Source organism: Lithobates pipiens, unplaced genomic scaffold (assembly GCF_037356315.1).
Source record: "Lithobates pipiens isolate NorthernLeopardFrog02 unplaced genomic scaffold, aLitPip1_a1.2 Scaffold_18, whole genome shotgun sequence".
NCBI classification, from domain to species: Eukaryota; Metazoa; Chordata; class Amphibia; order Anura; family Ranidae; genus Lithobates; species Lithobates pipiens.
The window spans coordinates 464,710,024-464,737,602 of record NW_027507758.1 but is presented as its reverse complement, the minus strand read 5'-3'; positions in this window follow the sequence as shown (position 1 = coordinate 464,737,602).

Genomic DNA, 27,579 nt, shown 5'->3' with positions numbered 1-27,579 from the left:
CTTGGGCCCACCTTAATTCACTTATCAATTAGTTGCAGGCAGTGCAGGCTCAAGGGACAGCTGCTTTGGGCCCCACAACAATGAGTGGCCTGGGGCAGTTGCCCCTTTTGCTCTTATACAGTAGATGGCTAACATGGTACAATGCTCTACCATCCCATTTTTTTTTTTTAATGAAAAACCTGAAAGCTTTGCATTTAAATGTTCACCTTTCTAATGAACATTTAAATTTTTTTTTCACAGGTTGGGCTATACACATTTCCCTCTCCTTCCCTGCACATTCACATATAATTTTGACACTAACTTCAATCACCTAATCACTTTAGGTTTCTTCATTGTTCATACCCCCCTTTTCTTTTTTCCCTTCTTTTCTCTTGTTATGGCGGTCATTGTCCTTTGCTAGTTTTATCATGTTTTCCTTTTTGCCCCCTTGTCACTTCACCACATTAATTTCCAATACATATATTTTATACACAACACATACACAGATCCATATGTGGTCTGTTTCACATAGATCCCTCACATAGATATTTTCATTTATTTCACAGGCCTTGCACCCTCTACCCACCCTGGGAGTGCCTATGTTGGTGGTTACCTTTCCTGCAGGCTGCCCCAGGTGCTTGGTGGCTATGCACTGCGGCTCTTTCTGCGAGCCCTGATGCTGTTTTACTGGCCCGCTGATGCAGACGTGAGTTGGACGCCTAGCCTTCAAATCAATTATAATCAAATTATTTTGTAAATTTTTACTTAATTTATAAAAACATTTTTTCTTTTCATACAATTTGTAGAATTATCCCATGATGTATGCTCCTGATGAGCGGTTGGAATACCGCGAAACGCGTAGAGCCTTTAGCCATTATCTTCTATCTCAATCATGGAAAATCAAGATTCATATGATCCTCTCTGATTCATAATTTTTAATCGATTTTTTATTTATTATTTAGTTACCATGGTTATCTTGGCCATTTTGGGTTCAACCACAGCAAGAAACGTATATACATGCATACTGTTCTTTGTGTCTTATGTGAATGTTTTTTGGATTGTAAATTATTATGAAATATTTGTCCATGATTCATTGTGTGGAGGCTGTATTCCCAGAGCATTTTAGAGGTTGATGCCCAAAATGTTTGTATGACATATCATGGACTATACAAAATAAATATTTATTATAGTCACTTGACTTATTCTCTTACTGATGTGTGCTTCATTTAAAGTCCCAATTCTGTTCTCTCCTCTCATATACTATTGATAGGGATGGAGGCAGGCATTCCTTTAGTGCTAGCCTCATTCAAAGTCCCGAAAATCCTTTTTCTATTTTCCTTCAATGATTATCAATGTGCATTTTAAGTTTATAAGTAATATGTTCTACTATGCCCCTATTGTGAGTGCCTATGTAGCACCAACCACTATTTCCAGCACATAACTGAATAATTCCCTGCCACACTAGCTTTGTCACTTCTGCCCTCCACCCCTGGTGAACTGCAATAGGCTTACTTGCTGGTGTTTGAAACTGTACACATTGTAAGCTGTAGATGCTAATCTCAACAAAAAAATAGTTCACATTTTTGTTTAGTACAGTTGCTATATCCCCAAAGAGAAAACTAGAAAACCAACAGTCTGCCTGAAAAGTGACATGACTTCCATCTAGTGGTCACAGTGTGAAATGCATACATTTAATATAAATACTGTATTCTTATACAGTATGTAAGTGCCCATGCAATTTCAGATACTTAAAGAGGGATTCCACCTACAAAAAAAATATTAAAAGCCAGCAGCTATAAATACTACAGCTGCTGACTTTTAATAAATGGACACTCACCTGTCCCGGGTTCCAGCGATGCCGGCAGCCGAGGCCGATCGATCGATCGGCTCTCGGCTGCTGCCGCCACCATTCTAGGTGAGGGAATCAGGAAGTGATTCCTCACGCTGACGGCGCGAGGAGAGAAAATAAAAGCCGATCACCGGCGGCCAGAAGATCAGTCCCGATCACGGCCAGCTTATCAGTGCCCACCAGGCAGACTGAAACCCGGACACAGGATTCCAAACCCAAACTGTCCGGGTGAATCCTGGACAGGTGGCAACCCTACTTTTGATGTTTGATGTTTTTTTTATATACATTTTTATACTTTGTTGTATTCGTGATCACACGTTAGATTTGAGATACCAGCACTTTATTATTATCTTTTAGCACGTGGCTCTACCACCACTAATACTCACTGCCACACCTTTTGTATTTTTGCACATATTTTGTGTATGGGAACGTATATTCTATTTTTTTATGCTGGCTTTGTTCTAATAAGCACTTTATTGCACATCAAGTTATGCAACACTATTTTTGATTTCCTTCTATTGATTCTAAATACTTACCTGCGTAATTCCATTTTATGATATCTTTGCCTACTACCAGTGGAGCTATTGCCATTGGCTACCTCATTCTTTATAGTGTGATCTTTTAAAATATTTACATACTTGCCAACAGTCCAGATTTTCCCGGGACAATCACGATTTTGGGACCCTCGTCCCGATCGGAGCTTGGCTTGTCACATGTCTCTGTTTTGTCACATGATCAGCTGTCATTGGCTGACAGCTGATCACGTGGTAAGGGGTCGGGATCGACCCCTTGCTCGGATCCGTGATCAGGCGAGTCTCATAGACTCGCCGATCACAGAGCGCGCCGCACCGCGCCGCCCTGACTGCTGACCTATTCTGCAGCAGTCCTTTATCAGTATAGGGACTGAGGTACAGTCTGCTAATCACAACCTACTAGTTCCACAAAGGTCCTTCTAAGGACTGGTAAGGTATAGCGTACTATAGTATATAGGGTTGAGTGAGGTACAGTCTGCTAATCACAACCTACTAGTTCCACAAAGGTCCTTCTAAGGACTGGTAAGGTATAGCGTACTACAGTATATAGGGTTGAGTGAGGTACAGTCTGCTAATCCTTAAGGACTGGTATAGGTCCACAATATATAGGGTTGAGGTGCACTACTGCTGACTGCTGCCCTATTCTGCAGCAGTCCTTTATCAGTATAGGGACTGAGGTACAGTCTGCTAATCACAACCTACTAGTTCCACAAAGGTCCTTAAGGACTGGTATAGGTGTACTATTTGGTGTGCAGTATATAGTTGTGTAATACACGTATAAAATACTTGCACTTATAGAAAGCATAGTATAGTGCGTTTCCACTGTGCAGCATTGTGACTGCTGAGCGGTTCTGCAGCGATACTACAAAGAGTGACGAACACAATCCAAAAAAAAGTATTGTAACTGGTGTGATAGACCAGTGGCCCCCAAAAACAACAGATTGAAGCGGGGTGTTATATACCTTCTTCCACATACATACTGCACTTCTGTAGAGAGTTTTGTCACAGGGTCATTTAAAAAATGACAGGCAGAGGAAGAGGCAGGCCCTTCAGTAGGGGTGGTAGGGGTAGGGAAGGAGCAACAGGCTTGAGCCAAAGTGGGAAATTGCAGAAGGCGCATGCGATTACATCAAAGGAAGCACCAGAATTGGTTGAGTGGCTCAATCAGCCTTACTCTTCTGCACCCTCCTCATCCTCTCGATCTGCACCCTCTTCTTCACTCTCTGCTATGTGCACCCCCAAAGACACTACCACCAACAACACCACCACCACCACCACATACCTTCAGCTTGAGTCACAGGAATTATTTTCCGATCCATATCAAGACATTTCTAATGCGCAGCCACTCTTGGCATTGGATCAGGAAGAGGAGGTAGCAAGAACCGCCACTCAGCAGTCTGACGACAGTACCCAGATCAGCCCAAGGAGGAGGTTGGTCCCCGGAGTTGCTGCCTACTCCGAATCTCTACTTATAGCGGTGGGGAAGGTGACGTCGATGATGACGTGTCTAGTGATGTCACGTGGGTGCCCACAAGAGAGGAAGAGGAGGGGAGTTCAGATGAGATATGGACCATCAGATAGGGAGGAGAAACAGGAATAACTTACATTGCACAGGAGGGACAAAGCAGACTGCTAATGTATCAAGAGCGAGTCATCGACCATGTACGGTCACATCTGGCACTCCCAGGATGCCGGCACATGGCTCCGCAGTGTGGGCTTTTTTAACATGTCCGCTGCTGACAATAGTGGTGCCATCTGCAATCTTTGCAGTCAACGCATTAGTCGCGGTAAGCCCAACACTCACCTAGGGACGACCGCCTTAAGAAGGCACATGAGCTGCCATCACCGAGCCCAGTGGGAGCAACAGAACACACAAAGCCACACTCCAGGCTCTCACCGTCCAGCCTCGTCTTCTACTTCTCCTCTCTCCTCACAATTGTCCTCCACTCCACCTTCCATCACGCCAAGCTCACGTTTTTCTGCAAAAAGGCAGGCTTCCGTGGGCCTTATGTTTGAGCGTAAAAAAAATGATGACGCCGGAAAACCCTCTTGCCCAACGGTTGACAGCTGGCTTGTCAGAACTGATAGCCCGCCAACTACTGCCATATAAACTGGTGGACTCGGAGGCCTTTCGAAAATTTGTGGCCATTGGAACACCACAATGGAAGGTCCCAGGAAGGAAGTATTTCTCACAGAAGGGCATCCCAGAGCTATATGGCCATGTTCAGCGGCAAGTGAATGTATCTCTGGCACACAGTGTCGGTGCCAAGATACATCTGACCACAGACACGTGGTCTACCAAACACGGGCAGGGAAGGTATATCACTTTTACTGCCCACTGGGTGAACCTTCTGACAGCCGTCAAGCATGTAACCCGTGGCACCCGTGTAGATTTGGTTTTACCGCCACGGATTGCATGCAGGCCTGGCTCTTCTTCTCCTCCTCCTACTCCATCCTCCTCCCTCTCCTCCTCAGCTGACTCCTCCTTTTCCGCTATTAGCGTCTCTTCCGCTGCGCCGCCCAAGCTCCCCAGAACCTATTCAACATGCCAGGTGAGACGTTGCCATGCAGTGCTGCGTCTGTTGTGCCTGGAAGCCAAGAGCCACACTGGCCCGGCACTCCTTTCAGCTTTGCGTTCACAGGCAGATCAGTGGCTAACACCGCTCAATTTGACAGTTGGTAAAGTGGTGTGTGACAACGGTGCCAATCTGCTTAGCGCATTGAAACAGGGCAAAATTACGCATGTGCCATGCATGGCACACGTCTTAAACTTGGTCGTGCAGCGATTCGTTGTCAAATACCCTGGGGTCCAGGACATCTTGCGGCAGGCAAGGAAAATCTCGGCCCATTTCAGAAGATCTTACACAGCCATGGCTCACCTTGCTGACATTCAGCGGCGACACAATCTGCCGGTCAGACGTCTTATTTGCGATTGCCCCACGCGATGGAACTCAACCTTCTATATGCTTGATATGCTGCTCCAGCAGAAACGTGCAGTTAACGTCTACCTGTATGAACTCTGCTGCAGAATAGGTTCTGGGGAGCTGTGGTTTTTTTCACCGCGCCAGTGGCTGCTCATGCGCGACGCATGCAGACTTCTGCGGCCATTTGAGGAGATCACCAAACTGGTCATTCGCAGCCATGGCGACATCAGTGACATGGTACCTTATGCCTTCTTTATGGAGCATGCATTGCGTCGTGTCATTGATCAAGCTGTGGAGGAGAAGGAGCGGGAAGATGAGGAAGTTGCAATGCTGGATGAATTCCCAGGGGGGCTACTCTGAGACAAGTGAACAACAGGAGTCTGAAGAGGAGTCAGAGGAGGATGGTGATGGGGCGGATGAGGAGGAGCAAGAAGAGCATGCTTTAAACCTTTATGGGATCCCTGTTGTGCATGGATGGGGAGAGGAGAATGAAGAGGATGACATTATCCTGGATGATGAGCAGGAGCCAGTCCACCACACCGTTTCCAGTTTAGTGCAAATGGGGGTCTTCACGCTCCAGTGTTTTAACAGGGACCCCTGTATAAAAAGCATAAGGGTCAAGGACCAGTACTGGGTGGCAACGTACTTAGACCCCCGGTACAAACACAAAATGGCGGAAATGTTACCGCCGTCACAGAGGGCTGTCAGAATGGAGCACTTCCAGGCCTTGCTTCGAGAAATGCTGCATTCTGCTTTTGCGTGCGCTGGCAGAGGAGCAATTCCCACTCCCAGAGAAGGAGTTGCGGGTACCAATCCAACAGCGCCTGCAAGAAGAGGCCGATTTGAAGATGTGTTGGTGACTTCTGATATGAGGTCATTCTTTCAGCCGACCCATCGACAGGTGTCATCCGGATCCAGCATCAGGGAATGCATAGACCGACAGGTGTCCGACTACAACGGGTTAACGGCCGATGTGGACGCTCCGAGGAGTGATGAACCCCTGGACTACTGGGTGGGCAGGCTTGACCTCTGGCCAGAGCTTGCCCAATTTGCAATCGAACTGTTGGCTTGCCCCTCGTCCAGTGTCCTATCCGAAAGGACGTTCAGCGCAGCAGGGGGGATCGTGACCGATAAGCGTACTCGCCTAGCTCACGACAGTGTTAACTACCTCACATTTCTAAAAATGAATGAGGCATGGATCTCGGAGGAATTCAACACATGTGACCAGTAGACCATGTATATGTCTATAAACGATTTTTTTTAATCGAGCACACAGACCTTATTTCTTCATTTGGCTCACTTACTTGTACAAAAAAAGCACACCATACTATATGCCCGTACCCTCCTGTTTGAAGAGGTTGAGCGGTGTCATATTTTTGGGGCCCAGCAGTAAGTTGCTGGTATCAGTGCTGCTGTTAGTGCTCTCTATCTCGGTGCTGTTGCTGACTTCCTCCTGGGGCTGTACCTCTGCTGTACATATTATGAGGGGCTCCCACCATCCCTGTGCTATGCTGACATCCTCCTGGGGCTGCTTATTATGAGGGGCTCCTACCATCCCTGTGCTATGCTCGTTATGAGGGGCTCCCACCATCCCTGTGCTATGCTCATTATGAGGGGCTCCCACCATCCCTGTGCTATGCCGACATCCTCCTGGGGCTGCTTATTATAAGGGGCTCCCACCATCCCTGTGCTGTGCTGACTTCCTCCTGGGGCTGCTTATTATGAGGGGCTCCCACCATCCCTGCGCTGTGCTGACTTCCTCCTGGGGGTGTACCTCTGCTGTGCATATTATGAGGGGCTCCCACCATCCCTGTGCTATGCTCATTATGAGGGTCCCCCACCATCCCTGTGCTATGCTGACATCCTCCTGGGGCTGCTTATTATGAGGGGCTCCCACCATCCCTGTGCTGTGCTGACTTCCTCCTGGGGCTGTACCTCTGCTGTGCATATTATGAGGGGCATTACGACAGAGAAGCTCTATGCGTGGTGGATGATGTATCTCATTGTGCTTGTGCATGCGCAGTTGATTGCCTGAAGCCAGCGGCGACTATCTCAGCTGAGACAATCGGCAGTGGCCCAGAGGACCTGACACTTACACAGTGCTGATAGCAAACTGCTCACTGGAGCTCTACGGACCCCGCTCAACAAACGTAGCATACAGGACGGCACATTGCCTGGACCAGAGAAAGATAGTACAGGACTGTGATTATATCGCTCCATGAATGGTCGGGTGAGTGGACCATAGGTCCTTTAATTGCCTCCTTTTACTTTGCCTCCTGCTGTTTGTTACCTCTCAGCCAGTATTAGCCAGCTTCACAACAGCATCATTGAGCAATTGTTTTTACGACAGTTAAAGCCTGTGAATACATGCAATTCAACTCTAGGAAACTGTATTTCTGTGCCTTTGGACTGAATATTAACTGTGGATTATAATAATTTCTCCACACTGACAGCTATGTTTTGCTACAATCCTAATTAAAGCTGTCTCTGTGGAACTAGCAACTTGACTCAATCAACCACCCTTCAACAGGGGTTCTTTTTGTAAAAGGGTTTCAAATTAAAACTAGTGACCAGACAGACTTTGTTACGCATTGTGCATATCACCAAGATCAACGGTCTGGTCCACAAATATTACCCACTCTAATTAACAATCGCCTTGTTATAGGTGTGTGCATGGTTGAAGTGTGATGCAGCTGCTTTTAAACAGACAACGTTGTCTATTTTTAATATGATCTTGGTGTTGGTGGTGGGTACATGGGCTTGGCCCTTTTTGTATTAAATATATTCTCATAATAAAATGTATTCCTTATTAAGCAGCATGGTCCGCCTGTGTCTCTTTTCAGTGGGAATCCCTCCCCTGTAAATCTTCTCTCCTACGGCTCATTGTGTATGTGACACCTTGTCCGCAGTGATTTCTGCTCCTGCCAGGCCAAGGTTTCTCCCTCCCGATTTACCCCCTGCACTCCGCACTTCCCTCTGCTCAATGGGCAGACAGGACACGGAGGTGAAGGCAGAGCCTCCATGTTGCCTTGGGCTCTGACTGGCTGCACAAAGCATATGGAGGTGGAGTTGCAGGCAGATCCTTCATGTTAACTGCTTCTCTCTTCTCTTGAGAACTGTACTTGCAGAGATCGTGCTGGGAGGCTTGTACAGTAAGTTTTTGGTGTACTGGAGGAAGTCAGGAATTCAACAAAGGGTTCTCATCCCTCCCTCTTACACCATATATTCATTCAGTTCTCACCCCCCTTTACATCATCCATATATACAGTCCTCACCACCCCTGTACAGCATCCATATACAGTGGTGTGAAAAAGTGTTTGCCCCCTTCCTCATTTCCTGTTCCTTTGCATGTTTGTCACACTTAAGTGTTTCGGAACATCAAACTAATTTAAACAATAGTCAAGGACAACACAAGTAAACACAAAATGCAATTTGTAAATGAAGGTGTTTATTATTAAAGGTGAAAAAAAATCCAAACCATCATGGCCCTGTGTGAAAAAGTGATTGCCCCCCTTGTTAAAACATACTATAACTGTGGTTGTCCACACCTGAGTTCAATTTCTCTAGCCACACCCAGGCCTGATTATTGCCACACCTGTTCACAATCAAGGAATCACTTAAATAGGAGCTGCTTGACACAGTAAGGTCCACCAGAAGATCCTTAAAAGCTACACATCATGCCGAGACCCAAAGAAATTCAGGAACAATTGAGAAAGAAAGTAATTGAGATCTATCAGTCTGGAAAGGGTTATAAAGCCATTTCCAAAGCTTTGGGAATCCAGCGAACCACAGTGAGAGCCATTATCCACAAATGGCGAAGACATGGAACAGTGGTGAACCTTCCCAGGAGTGGCCGGCCGCCCAAAATTACCCCAAGAGCGCAGCGACGACTCATCTAAGAGGTCACAAAAGACCCCACAACAACGTCCAAGGAACTGCAGGCCTCACTTGCCTCAGTTAAGGTCAGCGTTCATGCCTCCACCATCAGGAAAAGACTGGGCGAAAATGGCCTGCATGGCAGAGTTCCAAGGAGAAAACCACTGCTGAGCAAAAAGAACATCAAAGCTCGACTCAATTTCTCCACAACACATCTTGATGATCCCCAAGACTTTTGGGACAACATTCTGTGGACCGATGAGACAAAAGTGGAACTCTTTGGAAGGTGTGTGTCCAAGTATATCTGGCGTAGAAGGAACACTGCATTTCATAAAAAGAACATTATACCAACAGTAAAATATGGTGGTGGTAGTGTGATGGTCTGGGGCTGTTTTGCTGCTTCAGGACCTGGAAGACTTGCCGTGATAAAAGGAACTATGAATTCTGCTGTCTACCAAGAGATCCTGAAGGAGAATGTCCGACCATCTGTTCGTGTACTCAAGCTGAAACAAACTTGGGTTCTGCAGCAGGACAATGATCCTAAACACACCAGCAAGTCCACCACCGAATGGCTGAAGAAAAACAAAATGAAGACTTTGGAGTGGCCTAGCCAAAGTCCTGACCTGAATCCTATTGAGATGTTGTGGTATGACCTTAAAAAGGCCGTTCATGCTCGAAAACCCTCTAATGTAACTGAATTAGGACAATTCTGCAAAGATGAGTGGGCCAAAATTCCTCCAGGACGCTGTAAAAGCCTCATTGCACGTTATCGCAAACGCTTGGTTGCAGTTGTTGCTGCTAAGGGTGGCCCAACCAGTTATTAGGTTTAGGGGGCAATCACTTTTTCACACAGGGCCATGATGGTTTGGATTTTTTTTCACCTTTAATAATAAACACCTTCATTTACAAATTGCATTTTGTGTTTACTTGTGTTGTCCTTGACTATTGTTTAAATTGGTTTGATGTTCCGAAACACTTAAGTGTGACAAACATGCAAAGGAACAGGAAATGAGGAAGGGGGCAAACACTTTTTCACACCACTGTATGCAGTCCTCACCACCCCTGTACAACATCCATAGATACAGTCCTCACCACCTCTGTACAACATCCATAGATACAGTCCTCACCACCCCTGTACAACATCTATATATACAGTACCATGCAAAAGTATTCACCCCCTTGACTTTTTACCTATTTTGTTACATTACAGTCTTAAATTCAATGTTTTGTAATCTAAATTATGTGTGATGGATCAGAACACAATAGTCTAAGGGTCCTTTCACATGGGCTGATTAGTGATGATCCGCCCCGTGGCTATCCGCTTGCTCAGCGGGGATCGCACTGTCGATCCCCACTGAGCAGGCAGAGGACAGGTCCTTCTCTGCACACTGCGCAGGGACAGGCATGTCAGAGCGCCGCTCTCCCCTATGGGAGATCGGATGACGACAGACCGCAGTGTCCGTCGTCACCCGATCCAATGACGGATGGAAAAGTAGGTTTTTCCTCTGTCACACTTTTTCAGATCGGAGCGGGTTGGATGTCAGTGGACATGTCACCGCTGACATAGGACGCTCCATAGACCTCTATGGAGCATCCGTTCAGATCCGCCTGAAAAACTGACAGGTGGACCTGAACAGATCGGCCATGTGAAAGAGGCCTAAGTTGGTGAAGTAAAATTAGAATAATATATAAAAAAAAAAAATATGTTTCAAAATTAAAAACTGATAATTGGCATGTGCGTATGTATTCACCCCCTTTGTTATAAAGCCCATAAAAATCTCTGGTGCAACCAATTACCTTCAGAAGTCACATAATTATTGAAATGATGTCCACCTGTGTGCAATCTGTGTCACATGATCTGTCATTACACATACCTTTTTGAAAGGCCCCAGAGGCTGCAACACCTAAGTAAGAGGCACCACTAGCCAAACACTGCCATGAAGACCAAGGAACTCTCCAAACAAGTAAGGGACAATGTTGTTGAGAAGTACAAGTCAGGGTTAGGTTATAAAAAAAAATCCAAATCTTTGATGATCCCTAGGAGCATCAAATCTATCATAACCAAATTGAAAGAACATGTCACAACAGCAAACCTGCTAAGAGATGGCCGCTCACCAAAACTCATGGACCAGGCAAGGAGGGCATTAATCAGAGAGGCAGCACAGAGACCTAAGATAACCCTGGAGGAGCTGCAGAGTTGCACAGCAGAGATTGGAGTATCTGTACATACGACAAAAATAAGCCTTATGCGCTATAGAGTTGGGCTTTATGACAGAGTGGCCATCCATTACTTTCAGCAAATAAAAAATGGCACTTTTGAGAAAAGGCATGTGGGAGACTCACAAAATGTATGGAGGAAGTTGCTCTTGTCTGATGAGACAAAAATTTTACTTTTTGGTAATCAAAGAAACGCATCACATCACCCAAAGAACACCATCCCCACAGTAAAACATAGTGGTAGCAGGATCATGCTGTGGGGATGTTTTTCAGCAGTTTGGACTGGGAAACTGGTCAGAGTTGAGGGAAAGATGGATACCACTCTGTGTGTGATTTGAGGCTAGGACGGAGGTTCACCTTCCAGCAGGACAATGACCCCAAACACACTGCTAAAGCAACACTTAAGTGGTTTAAGAGGAAGCATGTAAATGTGTTGGAATGGCCTAGTCCAAGCCAGACCTCAATCCAATAGAAATCTGTGGTCAGACTTAAAGATTGCTGTTCACAAGCGCAAACCATCCAACTATAAGGAGCTGGAGATGTTTTGCAAAGAGGAATGGGCAAAAATCACAGTGGTAGATGTGGAAAGCTCATAGCCGCAAAAGGGGGCTTTACAAAGTATTGACTTTAGGGGGGTGAATAGTTATGCACATTGACTTTTTCTGTTATTTTGTCCTATTTGTTTGCTTCACAATAATAAAAAAAAAACATCCATATATACAGTTCCCCCCCATACACCATCAACATATACAGTTCTCACCACCCCCCCATACACCATCTACATATACAGTTCTCACCCCCCCCCCATACACCATCCATATATACAGTTCTCACTAGGGTTGCCATCGGTACCGGAATGACCCGGACAGTCCAGGACAAGCACTGATAGCCCAGGAGGAAGAAGACCTCTGAAGATGTGGGCACAGCATCCCGACACGTGCCAGAGCCTGGAACACCTGGACTCCTTCAATCTCCTCTTCATTCCCAGGCCGACCAGGGGACCAGACAATAAGGATGGATGGTAGACGCAGTCAGCCAGAGACTGTTCCACTTCACAGAGATCCACTGCAGAGCACCTCCGTAACCACAAAAATGGGTCCTACCTGCTGCTGGCATGGAAGGTACTGTACTGGCTGACACACACACACCTTCCGGCAGACAGGGACTGGGACATGGGGGCACAAGAGGGGCTGCAGACAGGGTTAGGCTTCTCTCTCAGCTTCTCTCTTTCTCTGCCACCCCTCTCTCTTACCCCCCACTCTCTGTGACCCCCTCTTTCTCTGTCACCCCTCTCTCTCACCCTTTCTCTCTGTCGCCTCTCTCTCACCTTCCCTCTCTCTGTCATCCCCTCTCGCTTCACCAGACTCTAATATAACAGGGGTCTTTAAAGAGGAAGTAAACCCTTCCAAACAACTTGGACCTATAGGTAAGCCTAGATTAAGGCTTACCTGTAGGTCCAAGCAATATCTCCTAAACCTATATGGTTTAGGAGATATTTGCCCGAAAATGGGCACCGCTGTCTACGGCGCATGCGCCGTAGACAGCGGCGCGCAGGCGCACTAAATGCGGCAAATCCAAGAATGGATTTGCCAAATTTGTCGACTCCCGTGCGCATGCGCGGGAGTGACGTCATCGCGGCTTCGCCGTATGGCAGCGGCGGAGCTGCGAGACGCGACTCCCGTGCGCATGCGCGGGAGTGACGTCATCGCGGTTGCGCCGCTGTGATTCGTCGGAGCTGCGAGACGCCACAAGCAACATGGATGCGGCGGACTACAGGGGACAGCGGCAACTTCGCTGGCTCCTGTGTCAGGTAAGTGACACATAATGAGCTACTATGCGATGCATAGTAGTCCATTATGCTTTACCTTTGCAGGGAAAAAAAAGAGGAAGTAAACCCATCAGGGTTTACTTCCTCTTTAAGGGGGGGCACTGATGTATAGAAGGACTCTGAGTTAATGGGGGGTGCTAATATAAAGGGATTCTAATATAATGGGGGTCTGTAAGAGGGGTGTTGATATAAGGTGACTCTGAGCTAATGGGGGTCTCTAATGGGGGATGCTGACTACGGATTTAATGGTTGCTGACTGTGCAGCGGGCCGGGCAGTAGAGGCCAGGCTCCAGCTACCTCCTCTCCTCCCTCCATCCTCTCCAGGTTCCAGCATGGTGTGAAGACAACAGGGTCTCTCTCTCAGAGCTGAGAGAGAGAGAGAGAGAGAGAGAGAGAGAGAGAGAGAGAGAGAGAGAGAGAGAGAGAGAGAGAGAGAGACTGACTTTTGGAGTCAGTAATATTTTGGGGGGGGGGGCAATTGCCCTGTGGCCCCCCTGGATCCGCCCCTGCATCCAATAGAATTCCATTCCTTCCAGATCTGCCTATAGAGTAAAGTGAAATGTAAATGGCTTCTATGGATTAATTTGCTTTGCACCGTCAATGACTTTTCAAATTAAAAAAGCACAATCATAAAGTACCGTAGCTGAATAGAAGGTTTTTTTACTAGTCATTTACATGAAATGAAATGTTATTTTGTATCAAAAGGGAAGATCATAGCATGTCGAAAGGCATAAAAGGTTCTAAGAATGAACTTATTTGATACCGTTTGGTTCTGTTTACACCAGAACACAGTGTGGGAAACCTGCATTCTGTGCACGTCACATTTAAAGCGGATGTGCACTCCTGATTTTTTATTTACGGTTAAAAATTCCGATCTTTCTAATGACACACTTTTAGCAATCTTTTCCTCCATAGGTGTCCGTTTTTCTGTAAAATCGTAACTTACATAAATAGTATACAAAAAATCCCCTTTCAGGGGGGCACAAAGAAAGTCCACCCCAACAGAGGCAAGATGGCTACCTATGGCTGTAGTGGGCAAATAAGGGTGACAGCCTTTTAAGATTAAAAGGAAATTTATTTTATTTAAATATCAAAAATACCCCTTATTGCACAAAATTTATTCAGCCTAACAGCTTAATTAAAAATGATCCTAGTAAGTTTCAAAAAAACTAACATAACACCGACAAAGTGATTTATCATAAAAAACAACTTACAACTAATTTCTAATTTTTAGAAATTGGTTGTAAGGTGTTTTTTTATGATAAATCACATTGTCGGTGTTATGTTAGTTTGATTAAAAATTATCCTAGTAAGGGTCCTTTCACACGGGGCGGATCAGTTCTGATCCGCCCCGTGGATGTCCGTTTGCTCAGCGGGGATCACTCCGCCGATCCCCGCTGAGCAGGGAGATGACAGGTCTGTCTCCGCACACTGCGCAGGGACGGACCTGTCACAGCGCCGCTCTCCCCTATGGGAGATCGGATGACGACGGACCGCAGTGCCCGTCGTCATCCGATCCGATCCGCAGACGGATGGAAAAATAGCTTTTTCCTCCGTCACACTTTTTCGGATCGGAGCGGGTCGGATGTCAGCGGACATGTCACCGCTGACATCCGACGCTCCATAGACCTCTATGGAGCACCCGTTCAGGTCCGCCTGAAAAACTGACAGGCGGGCCTGAACGGGACGTTAGTGTGAAAGGGGCCTAAGTTTCAATAATCTGTTAGGCTGAATAAATTTAGTGAAATAGTGGTATTTTTGATAATTAAAATAAATTTCCTTAAGCCTGGGTTCACACATGTGCGGTGCGAATTGAAGCTCAGGTTTCCCTGCGAAGAGAAAACTCAGTTGTTCAGTGTTTGTCAGTTTTTGATCAGTATCAGCTCAGGATTGCATCAGTATTTTATCCTGTTCACAACGGAAAACATCTGCAAATCAGATGCGTGTGCATGGGTCTGAATTCGCACCTGAGCTGGACCGCACTGTCTAGAAACCGTACAAGTTTTTTGTGCAATGCGGAGTGCGAATGCACCGCAGATATGTGAACCAGCCTCATTAAAATGAATGTATTTTGAAATGTCCTGCGAATTGAATGCGGTGTAAGCTGCATCTAATTCGCATAGGTGTGAACGGGGCCTTAATCTTAAAAGGCTGTCACCCTTATTTGGCCACTACAGCCATAAGTAGCCATCTTGCCTCTGTTGGGGTGGACTTTCTTTGTGGCCCCCTGAAAGGGGATTTTTTTGTATATGGTTTTCTGGGCTATGGCAGTGGTTTCCTACACGTGGAGAAGTGGCATAGGGCGACATTAGTTATACCACATAATTAATGTGTTGGAGGATGTGGTCTTTGTTCTTTTGTGTGTGATATATAAATAGTATACTGCAGTTTTCATCTTGCTTGTGGGCATTTGAAGCCCACAAGCAATCACTTCCTGGTTCCAGTGCTGTAGATGTGCCAGCATTCCTTGCTGGTTCCCGCACATGCTCAGTGGTAACTGTGCCGAGCGGCGTGAACATCTTGGTTACCATCACAACGGGTGGCATCTTAGGAAGTTCCTGCCCCCGTTGTGATGTGAAGCTCTCTCAGAACGGGGAGAGAGCTTCACAGGAAAGGTAATCACAATAAAGCAGACTTTGAGCCCTAATTTTCATAAATACAAAAAAAAATAATATATATAAATTTACTAATATTATTATTACTTGATCTTATAAAAAATGTATTTTAAATATATTATTGATGGAATTGCTAAAATAAATTGTTTTATCTCATATATATATATATATATATATATATATATATATATATATATATATATATATATATATATATATATATATATATATATATATATATATATATCTATAGCTATCTAAAAATATAAACTAATGAACATTTATTTACTATACATATAGAGCAAGAGAGTTATGCTGTTAAACCATAAAAAATATTTGTATATATAAAAAAAAAAAATTGAGAAAGAAAAATAGGATTTTTGTACATCAGGGGACACAAAGCCATAGTAATTACTATGTGGATTGTATCAGACAGACAGGTGCTGGACACTGGCATGCCCCTAAAGGCGTGTACTCCCCTATATAACCCCTCCCATTACTGGGAGTCCTCAGTTTTGTAGCCAAGCAATACAAGTGTATCCAAAAGAAGGGAGGGGCCTCTGTGTCCCCTGATGTACATCAAAGAAAAGTATTTGACAGGTAAGCCGTTATAAAAAATCCTATTTTCTTACATCAAGGGACACAGAACCATAGTACTTACTATGTGGGATGTGCCACAGCAATGGCAACTGAAGGGGGAGAAACAGAACAAAAAACAGGAGCCCAGAGGACTCATACTGCAGCGTGCAGTATACTGTTCCCAAAGGCAATATCCTCATGACCTTTAATATCAATTTGATAAAACCTGATAAACGTATGAACCGAAGACCAAGTCATGGTCTTACAGATCTGAGCCATAGAGGCCTGATGATGCACCACCCAAGAGGCACTAATCGCCCTGGTTGAGTGTGCTCTTAATATGAGAAGGAAGAATTTTCTTCTTTAAGCTGAAGCTTGAATAATCACTTGACAAATCCATTTGGAAAATAGTGGATCTTGACGCTGCCTGTCCATATCTTGGACCCTCTGGCAGTACAAACAAAACCTGTGTTTTGCGAACCTGAGCGATCACCTTTAAATAGATTCTGATCACTCTTACTACATCAAGAGACTGTAGTGCTTTTGCTTCCCAGATTAAGGCTTCTGGGGAGAAAGGAGGAAGAATAATATCTTGGTTTAAATGAAAACCTGTTACCACTTTTGATAAAAATTCAGGATGAGGACATCAAACCACCTCAACCTTATGCATGATGAAATAGGGCTCTTACAAAAAAGAGCCGTTAATTCCAATACTCTTCTAGCAGAAGAAATGGCAAGCAAAAATTATTATCTTTCTTGTCAAAGAACCAAGAGAATTTCTCATAAGGTTCAAACGGCTGATTCAGCAAAGCCGAAAAGACCAATTTTAAAATCCTAAGGATTTAAAAGGTGCATTGATAGAGGGATAAACCGTATTACACCCTGAATAAGCTACGCAAGTGTGGGAAGCAAGAGGCCATAGGAAAAGACATTGACACAGCCTGGATCTGGCTCTTGATAAAAGTCAAGGCCAACTTCATTTCAGATGCCATATGCAGGAATCCTGCCTATTGACATACTACCTGTGGTGCCAACCCCTGGATCCATACCAAGAAACCTATGCCTTCCAGATTCAATAGTAAGTGATTCTGGAAGCCGGCTTCCTGGCATTAGTCAAAGTAGACACTACTGAAGGAGATCACCCACAATCTTTTATAGAGTGGGATTCAACAGTCACACCTGTTAAACTCCTTGTCCGTAAAAGTAGGATGAAATACCGGACCTTGTGCAAGAAGGTTTGGCTATAATGGCAGAGTCCAAAGGACTTCTACTGCCCTCTTTATGATCTCAATAAATTAAGATCTTCTGGGCGGTATATCTTTTTGCACTATGTAATAGAGAATAGGGAATTGGTTCTGGCAAATATTTGTATTCCTCCACCGTTCAATTAGAATTAATGTACAAACTAATGGAAATATACTGGGTAAAACAGGATTACCGGTAATTGTAGTGGGAGACTTTAACCACTTGAGATCCGCCCTATAGCCGAATGATGGCTACAGCGCGGACCTCCTTTGCCGGGACTACGTCTATTGACGTCGTCCCGTGCACGAGCGGCGCGCTCTGTGATCGGCAAGTCTATGAGACTCGCCTGATCACTGATCCGAGCAAGGGGTCGATCCCGACCCCTTATCACGTGATCAGCTGTCAGCCAATGACAGCTGATCATGTGATGGAATGGAGCCGGTAATCGGCTATTATTCCTCCTCGCGCTGACAGCTGACATCAGTCAGGATCACGGCCAGCCCTGCCAGTGCCCACCTGCCCCCTGCCAGTGCCCACCTGCCCCCTTAATAAAACATAAGTGCCCCCCGTCAGTGCCACCCAGCAGTGCCCACAGTGCCACCCAGCAATGCCACCCACAGTGCCCACAATCTGCCTCAACAACGGTGCTGCACCCCAGTGCCACATATCCGTGCCCATCAGTGTCATCTACCAGTGCCCATCAGTGCCACCTATCAGTGCCTCCTATCAGTTCCCATCAGTCCCATCTATCAGTGGTACCTATCAGTGCCCCTTAGTGCCACCCATCCGTGCCCATCTTTGCCCATCAGTACTGCCTTATCTGTGCCTATCGGTGCCACCTTATCTGTGCCTATTAGTGCCGCCTTAACTAAGCCTATCAGTGCAGCCTATCAGTGCCGCCTATCAGTGCCGCCTATCAGTGCCGCCTATCAGTGCCGCCTATCAGTGCAGCCTATCAGTGCAGCCTATCAGTGCCGCCTCATCAGCGCACTTCAATGAAGGAGAAAAATGACCTGTTTGCAAAATTTTATAACAAACTATTAAACATGATTTTTTTTTTTTTTGCATTTTTTTTGTTTGTTTAGCAAAAAATAAAACTCCCAGCTGTAATTAAATACCACCAAAAGAAAGCTCTATTTGTGGGAAAAAAAATGATAAAAATTTCATTTGGGTACAGTGTTGTATGCCCGCGCAATTGTCATTCAAAGTGCATCAGCGCTGAAAGCTGAAAATTGGTCTGGGACTGAGGGGGGTTTAAGTGCCCAGTAAGCAAGTGGTTAATGAGGTGATGAGTAGGGACTTGGATAGGTTTTCCACAGGAATACAGACACATAACAGGTATGAAAGACAGTTATTTCAGTTTACACAAGAAACAGGGTTAATTGACATATGGAGAATGCAAAATACAGTGGTCCGGCAATATTCCTGCCTTTCGAGTTCTTACTCATCACTTTCTAGAATAGATCAGGTATTGGGAAATGAAGAAGCAGTATAAATAATAAGAAATATAATGTATCAACCAAGAGGGGCCTCAGACCACTCATTGCTACTGATATCAGTAAATTTAGAAGGGAAAAGATCCCCCAGGACATGGAAGATGAACCCGTTTTGGTTTGATTTGATGAAAAACCCAGATAAGATACATAGCAAAATAAAGGAGTTTGTGGAGTTTAATGAAGGGACTGTAACAAGGGGAGTAATGTGGGATGCATTAAAAGCATTCCTTAGGGGCATTTTAATTCAACAACTAGCTATGGAGCCGCTAGCGATAGCGATTAGATCAAACTTAGACATGAAAGGATTTGTGAGAGGGCCAAGAGAAGAAAAAATTGCATCATATGCAGATGATGTTCTCCTTTTCCTGGGGGACATGGGGAAATTCCTCAGTATGGGGATGGACATCATCAGGAAATTTGGAAAGTGCTCAGGCTTGGTAATAAATTGGGAGAAGTCAGCACTTATGCCAATTGATCCCATGAAGAACCAAATAATTACAGAAATACCCCAATTGGAAGTCGTGGAGAAATTGAAATACTTAGAAATATATGTAACAAAAGATCCCAACGAGTTTATAAGTAATAACTTAATACCTCTCCTGACCAGATTTAACAAAAAATACAAAATATGGCGGCGTCACCCATTATCGGTGGCAGGGAGATGTAATCTTATTAAAATGCTGTGGATGCCACAACTATTATATCTTTTACATAATACGCCAGTAGTGATGGACGAACTTCCGACGGGACGTTTCGCGAACGCGAAACGCGAACGGACACAAACGTTCGCGAAAACGACCGTTCGCCGCGGGCTCCATTGACTTCAATGGGAGGCGAATTTCGCAAACCTTTAGGTCGAATTTGCGGCCACGGGGTAATTATTAGGGGGTAGCACGTAGTCCCACCACCTGGACAATAGCATAATACATGTATGAGGTGAATTTGGGATCGATAACTACAAGCATTTTTTTTTTATTTGGGAAATTGTTCTGACAATTCAGGACTATGGAGCTAATGAAGGCAATGGAGGAGAGGGAAGGTCAGGGACCAGGGTAGGCAAACAAGAGGGTGCAGGAGATACAGAGCACTGACAGCAGCACCGTAATACAGAGCACTGACATCAGCACCGTGACATACAGCGCTGACAGCAGCTCCGTGACATACAGCGCTGACAGCAGCTCCGTGACATACAGCGCTGACAGCAGCTCCGTGACATACAGCGCTGACAGCAGCTCCGTGACATACAGCGCTGACAGCAGCTCCGTGACATACAGCGCTGACAGCAGCACCGTGACATACAGCGCTGACAGCAGCACCGTGACATACAGCGCTGACAGCAGCTCCGTGACATACAGCGCTGACAGCAGCTCCGTGACATACAGCACTGACAGCAGCTCCGTGACATACAGCGCTGACAGCAGCTCCGTGACATACAGCGCTGACAGCAGCACCGTGACATACAGCGCTGACAGCAGCTCCGTGACATACAGCGCTGACAGCAGCTCCGTGACATACAGCGCTGACAGCAGCTCCGTGACATACAGCGCTGACAGCAGCTCCGTGACATACAGCGCTGACAGCAGCTCCGTGACATACAGCGCTGACAGCAGCTCCGTGACATACAGCGCTGACAGCAGCTCCGTGACATACAGCGCTGACAGCAGCTCCGTGACATACAGCGCTGACAGCAGCTCCGTGACATACAGCGCTGACAGCAGCTCCGTGACATACAGCGCTGACAGCAGCACCGTAAGCAGCCCCAGGAGGAAGTCAGCACAGCACAGGGATGGTGTGATCCCCTCATAATAAGAACCCCCAGGAGGAAGTCAGCACAGCACAGGGATGGTGGGAGCCCCTCATAATAAGAACACCCAGGAGGAAGTCAGCACAGCACAGGGATGGTGGGAACCCCTCATAATAAGCAGCCCCAGTAGAAATATGACACCGCTCAACCTCTTCAAAGAGGAGGGTAGGGGCATATAGTACGGTGTGCTTTTTTGGGTCAGGGAAGTGAGCCAAATGAATTAAGAAGGTCTGTGTGCTTGATTCCAAAAATTGTTTATAGACATATACATGGTCTACTGATCACATGTGTTGAATTCCTCCGAGATCCATGCCTCATTCATTTTTAGAAATGTGAGGTAGTTAACACTGTCGTGAGCTAGGCGAGTACGCTTATCGGTCACAATCCCCCCTGCTGCGCTGAACGTCCTTTCGGACAGGACACTGGATGAGGGGCAAGCCAACAGTTCGATTGCAAATTGGGCAAGCTCTGGCCAGAGGTCAAGCCTGCCCACCCAGTAGTCTAGGGGTTCATCACTCCTCAGAGCATCCACATCGGCCGTTAACCCAATGTAGTCGGACACCTGACGGTCTAGGCGTTCCCTGATGCTGGATCCGGATGACACCTGTCGATGGGTCGGCTGAAAGAATGACCTCATATCCGAAGTCACCAACACATCTTCAAACCGGCCTCTTCTTGCAGGCGCTGTTGGATTGGTACCCGCAAATCCTTCTCTGGGAGTGGGAATTGCTCCTCTGCCAGCGCACGCAAAAGCAGAATGCAGCATTTCTCGAAGCAAGGCCTGGAAGTGCTGCATTCTGACAGCCCTCTGCGACGGCGGTAACATTTCCGCCATTTTGTGTTTGTACCGGGGATCTAAGTACGTTGCCACCCAGTACTGGTCCTTGACCCTCATGCTTTTTATACGGGGGTCCCTATTAAAACACTGGAGCATGAAGGCCCCCATTTGCACTCAAGCGGAAGGTATGTGGTGGTGGTGGTGTTGTTGGTGGTAGTGTCTTTGGGGGTGCACATAGCAGAGAGTGAAGAAGAGGGTGCAGATCGAGAGGATGAGGAGGGTGCAGAAGAATAAGGCTGAGTGAGCCACTCAACCAAGTCTGGTGCGTCCTTTAAAGTAATTGAACGCACCTTCTGCAACTTCCCACTTTGGCTCAAGGCTGTTGCTCCTGCCCTACCCCTACCACCCCTGCGGAAGGGCCTGCCTCTTCCTCTGCCTGTCATTTTTTAAATCACCCTGTGACAAAACTCTTAGTCCCTATACCGCTGAAGGACTGCTGCAGTATAGGGCAGCGGTCAGCAGTAGTGCACGTCAACCCTATGTATTGTGGACCGATAGCGGTCCTTACAGAACAGCAGACTGTACTGCACTCAGGCCTATGTACCGTAGCACCCTATACCAAGTTACCAGTCCTTATAAAAACTTTTGTGGACCAAGCAGGTTGTGTGTTAGTGTTTAGCAGACTGTGCGTCAGTCCCTATACCGCTGAAGGACTGCTGCAGTATAGGGCAGCGGTCAGCAGTAGTGCACGGCAACCCTATGTATTGTGGACCGATAGCGGTCCTTACAGAACAGCAGACTGTAACGCACTCAGGCCTATGTACCGTAGCACCCTATACCAAGTTACCAGTCCTTATAAGAACTTTTGTGGACCAAGCAGGTTGTGTGTTAGTGATTAGCAGACTGTACGTCAGTCCCTATACCAATGAAGGACTGCTGCAGTATAGGGCAGCGGTCAGCAGTAGTGCACGGCAACCCTATGTATTGTGGACCGATAGCGGTCCTTACAGAACAGCAGACTGTACTGCACTCAGGCCTATGTACCGTAGCACCCTATACCAAGTTACCAGTCCTTATAAAAACTTTTGTGGACCAAGCAGGTTGTGTGTTAGTGTTTAGCAGACTGTGCGTCAGTCCCTATACCGCTGAAGGACTGCTGCAGTATAGGGCAGCGGTCAGCAGTAGTGCACGTCAACCCTATGTATTGTGGACCGATAGCGGTCCTTACAGAACAGCAGACTGTAACGCACTCAGGCCTATGTACCGTAGCACCCTATACCAAGTTACCAGTCCTTATAAGAACTTTTGTGGACCAAGCAGGTTGTGTATTAGTGTTTAGCAGACTGTGCGTCAGTCCCTATACCGCTGAAGGACTGCTGCAGTATAGGGCAGCGGTCAGCAGTAGTGCACGGCAACCCTATGTATTGTGGACCGATAGCGGTCCTTACAGAACAGCAGACTGTAACGCACTCAGGCCTATGTACCGTAGCACCCTATACCAAGTTACCAGTCCTTATAAGAACTTTTGTGGACCAAGCAGGTTGTGTGTTAGTGATTAGCAGACTGTACGTCAGTCCCTATACCAATGAAGGACTGCTGCAGTATAGGGCAGCGGTCAGCAGTAGTGCACGGCAACCCTATGTATTGTGGACCGATAGCGGTCCTTACAGAACAGCAGACTGTACTGCACTCAGGCCTATGTACCGTAGCACCCTATACCAAGTTACCAGTCCTTATAAGAACTTTTGTGGACCAAGCAGGTTGTGTATTAGTGTTTAGCAGACTGTGCGTCAGTCCCTATACCGCTGAAGGACTGCTGCAGTATAGGGCAGCGGTCAGCAGTAGTGCACGGCAACCCTATGTATTGTGGACCGATAGCAGTCCTTACAGAACAGCAGACTGTACTGCACTCAGGCCTATGTACCGTAGCACCCTATACCAAGTTACCAGTCCTTATAAAAACTTTTGTGGACCAAGCAGGTTGTGTGTTAGTGTTTAGCAGACTGTGCGTCAGTCCCTATACCGCTGAAGGACTGCTGCAGTATAGGGCAGCGGTCAGCAGTAGTGCACGTCAACCCTATGTATTGTGGACCGATAGCGGTCCTTACAGAACAGCAGACTGTAACGCACTCAGGCCTATGTACCGTAGCACCCTATACCAAGTTACCAGTCCTTATAAGAACTTTTGTGGACCAAGCAGGTTGTGTATTAGTGTTTAGCAGACTGTGCGTCAGTCCCTATACCGCTGAAGGACTGCTGCAGTATAGGGCAGCGGTCAGCAGTAGTGCACGGCAACCCTATGTATTGTGGACCGATAGCGGTCCTTACAGAACAGCAGACTGTACCGCACCCAAGCCTATGTACCGTAGCACCCTAGACAGACCAAGTTACCAGTCCTGATAAAGAGCTTTGTGGAACAAGTGAGTTGTGAATGATTAGCAGACTGCAGCAGAAGGGCAGCAGTCAAGTATAATATTCTTTCTATATTTGGAAGAAAGAATATTATACGTGTACAAGCCTATTACCGTACCACTGATACCAGTCCTGAAAAGAACCTTTGTGGAACTAATAGTAACAGCAAGTCTTTAAAATTATCCTCACTGCCTGACACACTGCTTCCTGCCTGTCCCTATACAAATTGGCAAAAAAGAGTAGGCTGGAACGATTAGCTGGAACAGCTCTTTTGTGGACCTGATAGTAACAGCTAATGATGATGATGATGATGATGATGAAGAAAGACTAATCTGGCTGAGCTGTCCCTAAAATAGCAGCATACAGCGCTCTGTCCCTTTATCTAAACTGACAAAAGAAACTCAGGCTGCTGACCTAACACCTATACCAGTCCTGAAAAGAACTTTTGTGTACCAAATAGCTAGCGTTTTCTCTGTCCCTACTCCACACAGGATCCTTTCCCTACAGTGACAGAAGAAAGAATGTAAAATGGCCACCGGATCGGGTGTATTTATAGGTTAGGGGGAATGTCCAAGTGTCCATGAGCTGTCATGTCTCAATTGGTTGTCCTGTAACACATGATAAACGTGTCACGAAAGGTTAAAGTTCTTGTATACATTAAACACGTAAGTCCGCCGGGGCGAACGACGGAAAAAGGCGTTCGAACCCGCGGACGGCGAAAGTCGGAAATTCGCCGCGAAACGACCGCCGGGCGAAACGTTCGTCCATCACTATACGCCAGTATGGGTAGATAAGAAATAGTTCAAGAAAATTGATACATTGTTTAGAGCCTGATCTGGAAAGGAGGGGAGGCCAGAATAAGTCTCCAGACTCTGCAAATGCCAATAAGGGAGGTGGGAATGGCGGTACCACATCCTCAAAGTTTTTTTCTGGTTGCACAATTGCAACATCTGTGGGGAAGTAAAGAACCTGAAGTAGGGAGGTTAATGAATAATAGGGGCGGCCCATAAGAGTTTGGTAGAGGTATTAGAGGCAAATTCCTCTGCCCATAGAAATCCCACAGTAAAACTAGTTACAAAGGTTTGGAAAGTTATGAAGTTGTTAAATGGTTACGGAGGAATGACAGAATTTACTCCACTGTGGAATAATAGGAATTTTCAGGAAATTGCCCCTATGGGAAAAATTAAAGAGTGGGAAATGAAGGGGATAGATAAAGTGACTCATCTATATAAAGGAAGTACTTTAAAAACATTTGCAGCATTGAGAGCAGAATTTGAAATTCCTAATCAGTCGTTTTAAAAATATTTACAAATTCGACATGCCCTTATTGCACAATTTGGCACTTAGGGTCCGTAATGGAATAAATTCCATGCTTTGCAAAAGATATTTAAGGTTAAGAGGGGATTTATTTCAGAAATATATCCCTACATCCGTAGTGGGAGTACGGAAGGTGTGGAAAGTCTCAAAAGTAGGGCAAAATGGGAAGTAGATGTAGGGGAAATTACAGAAGACCAATGGAGTAAAGTCTTAGAAAGGGGGCATTTGGTATCCGTTTCCCCAGCACAGAAAATGTCTGCCCTAATGTTAATACATAGAGCATATTATACCCCTAAGAGACTTTTTCAGTTTGGATGGAGAACAGATGCCAACTTCCCTAGATGCCAGGGAACAGGCAATTTAATGCACACGGTATGGAGGTGTCCAAAACTATTCCGTTATTGGACAGGGGTGCCTGACACTATAAATAAAACCTATGATACTAAGTTAGAAATGGACCCTAGATTATGCATATTAAGACTGGGGGAGGGAATCAGTGGTACATCAAGAATACTTAAAGTAGTGGTGAGATACCTTTTCCAGGCCAGAAAAATGATCGCACAAAGGTGGCAAGCTAGAATGCCCCCCACTATAGAGGAATAGATTAGTACATTAACAGAAACGGTTTGGAGGGAAAAAGTAGTATATACATAGAGAGGGAATTATAAGGAATTTGAAAGAATGTGGAAACCATGGATGGACAGACTGGGCTACCCTATGTGATATGTGAGGTATAAAATAGGTATAGAAGTGGGAAACTTTTAGATTAAACAAATGCGGCCTTAATATACAATATCAATATACAATATCGGAAACACTGAGGTGATTGCAGCATTAATAGCTGGAACCCCCCATTTCTTTCATAGAAATGTTCCCATTCAGAATACATAGCTATGCATGAATAGGAAAAACATCCCCAGGTAGGGGAGGTTCAAATGAACCTTATTAGAGGTAGATACATCAAGAGCCTGTGCTGCAGGCAACAAAAGGGTTAAGTAAGGGAGTAGACAAACACCTGACTTGTGCAGCTACTCCCTCCCTGTTCGGATCCTCCGAAGAGGAAAAATAAGTATCCAATATTTGGGAAGATCTACCTGATCCCCAGCCTCCTGCACTTCAACAAAAGGGCCCAGAGGACTAGATGCTATGTTTAGTCCTACTATGGAGAGACATGATAGCAATAATCTTTTAAATGGTAGAAGAAAAAACCTGTTTGTATGAACAAAAGTGTTCTACCCTTGACGGCTCATCTGACTGGCTGTATTTTTCCTTTTACCTCTCAGAGGAGGAAGACATTCTTTTGGAAGGGTTTTTAGTTTGTTGTATACCATTAACCCCTTAGAACCCTTAGAGGAATTCCTGGTCCCTTTGTCACTTATAGCTTACAGTACAAAGCAGAGGCAGTACCAGCAAAAGAATGTTACACTTGCTAGGCTATAGTACAGTACAAAAGCTGCTATTAGTCCTAGCTATAAAGTACAATGTTGTCAACAAAAGAGGGATGCCTGTGTCACCAAACCTGACCAGCAACCACTCGGCTCTGTCCCTCCACTGCCAGACTGCAGCTTTTCCTGTATAGCTTAAATGACTTCCTCCACGTGTGGCCGGCGTCTGGCGCCGTTTAGCCACGGCACCACTTGAGCGAAAACGCCCCCCTTCCTCTTTCAACAGGGAAGTGTGCAAGCGCCAGTATCATGGCGGGCGGCGGTGCAAATCCTCCACCTGACGAGCGGCCGCGACCTGCCCCAAAAACTCACCCCCCATTTAAGAAAAAGAGGCAGCTGGCTGGCATTAAAAGGATCAAAAACCGCCAATCTGGGGGCCCAGGAAGAGATCAGACCCCCCTTCACACATGAGGGTCTGAGCTGGCTTGAACGGAGAGGAGAGTGGAGCTTCTGCTGTTTCCAACGTCAGAATGGTGAGTGCTCAATACAGCCTCCAGTGGTGACACATAGACATGACATGACAACACAATACATGGAAGGAGAGATTCCTGATAAAATCTCCCCTACTTTTCGCCGTAGCAGGGTTTATCAGAGATAAAAAACCCAATCTTCGCCCTTCACGGTAGGCTCCGAGACCCTGAAAGGAAACCTTCAGGAACAGGGGTACACTCAGGTAATCCTG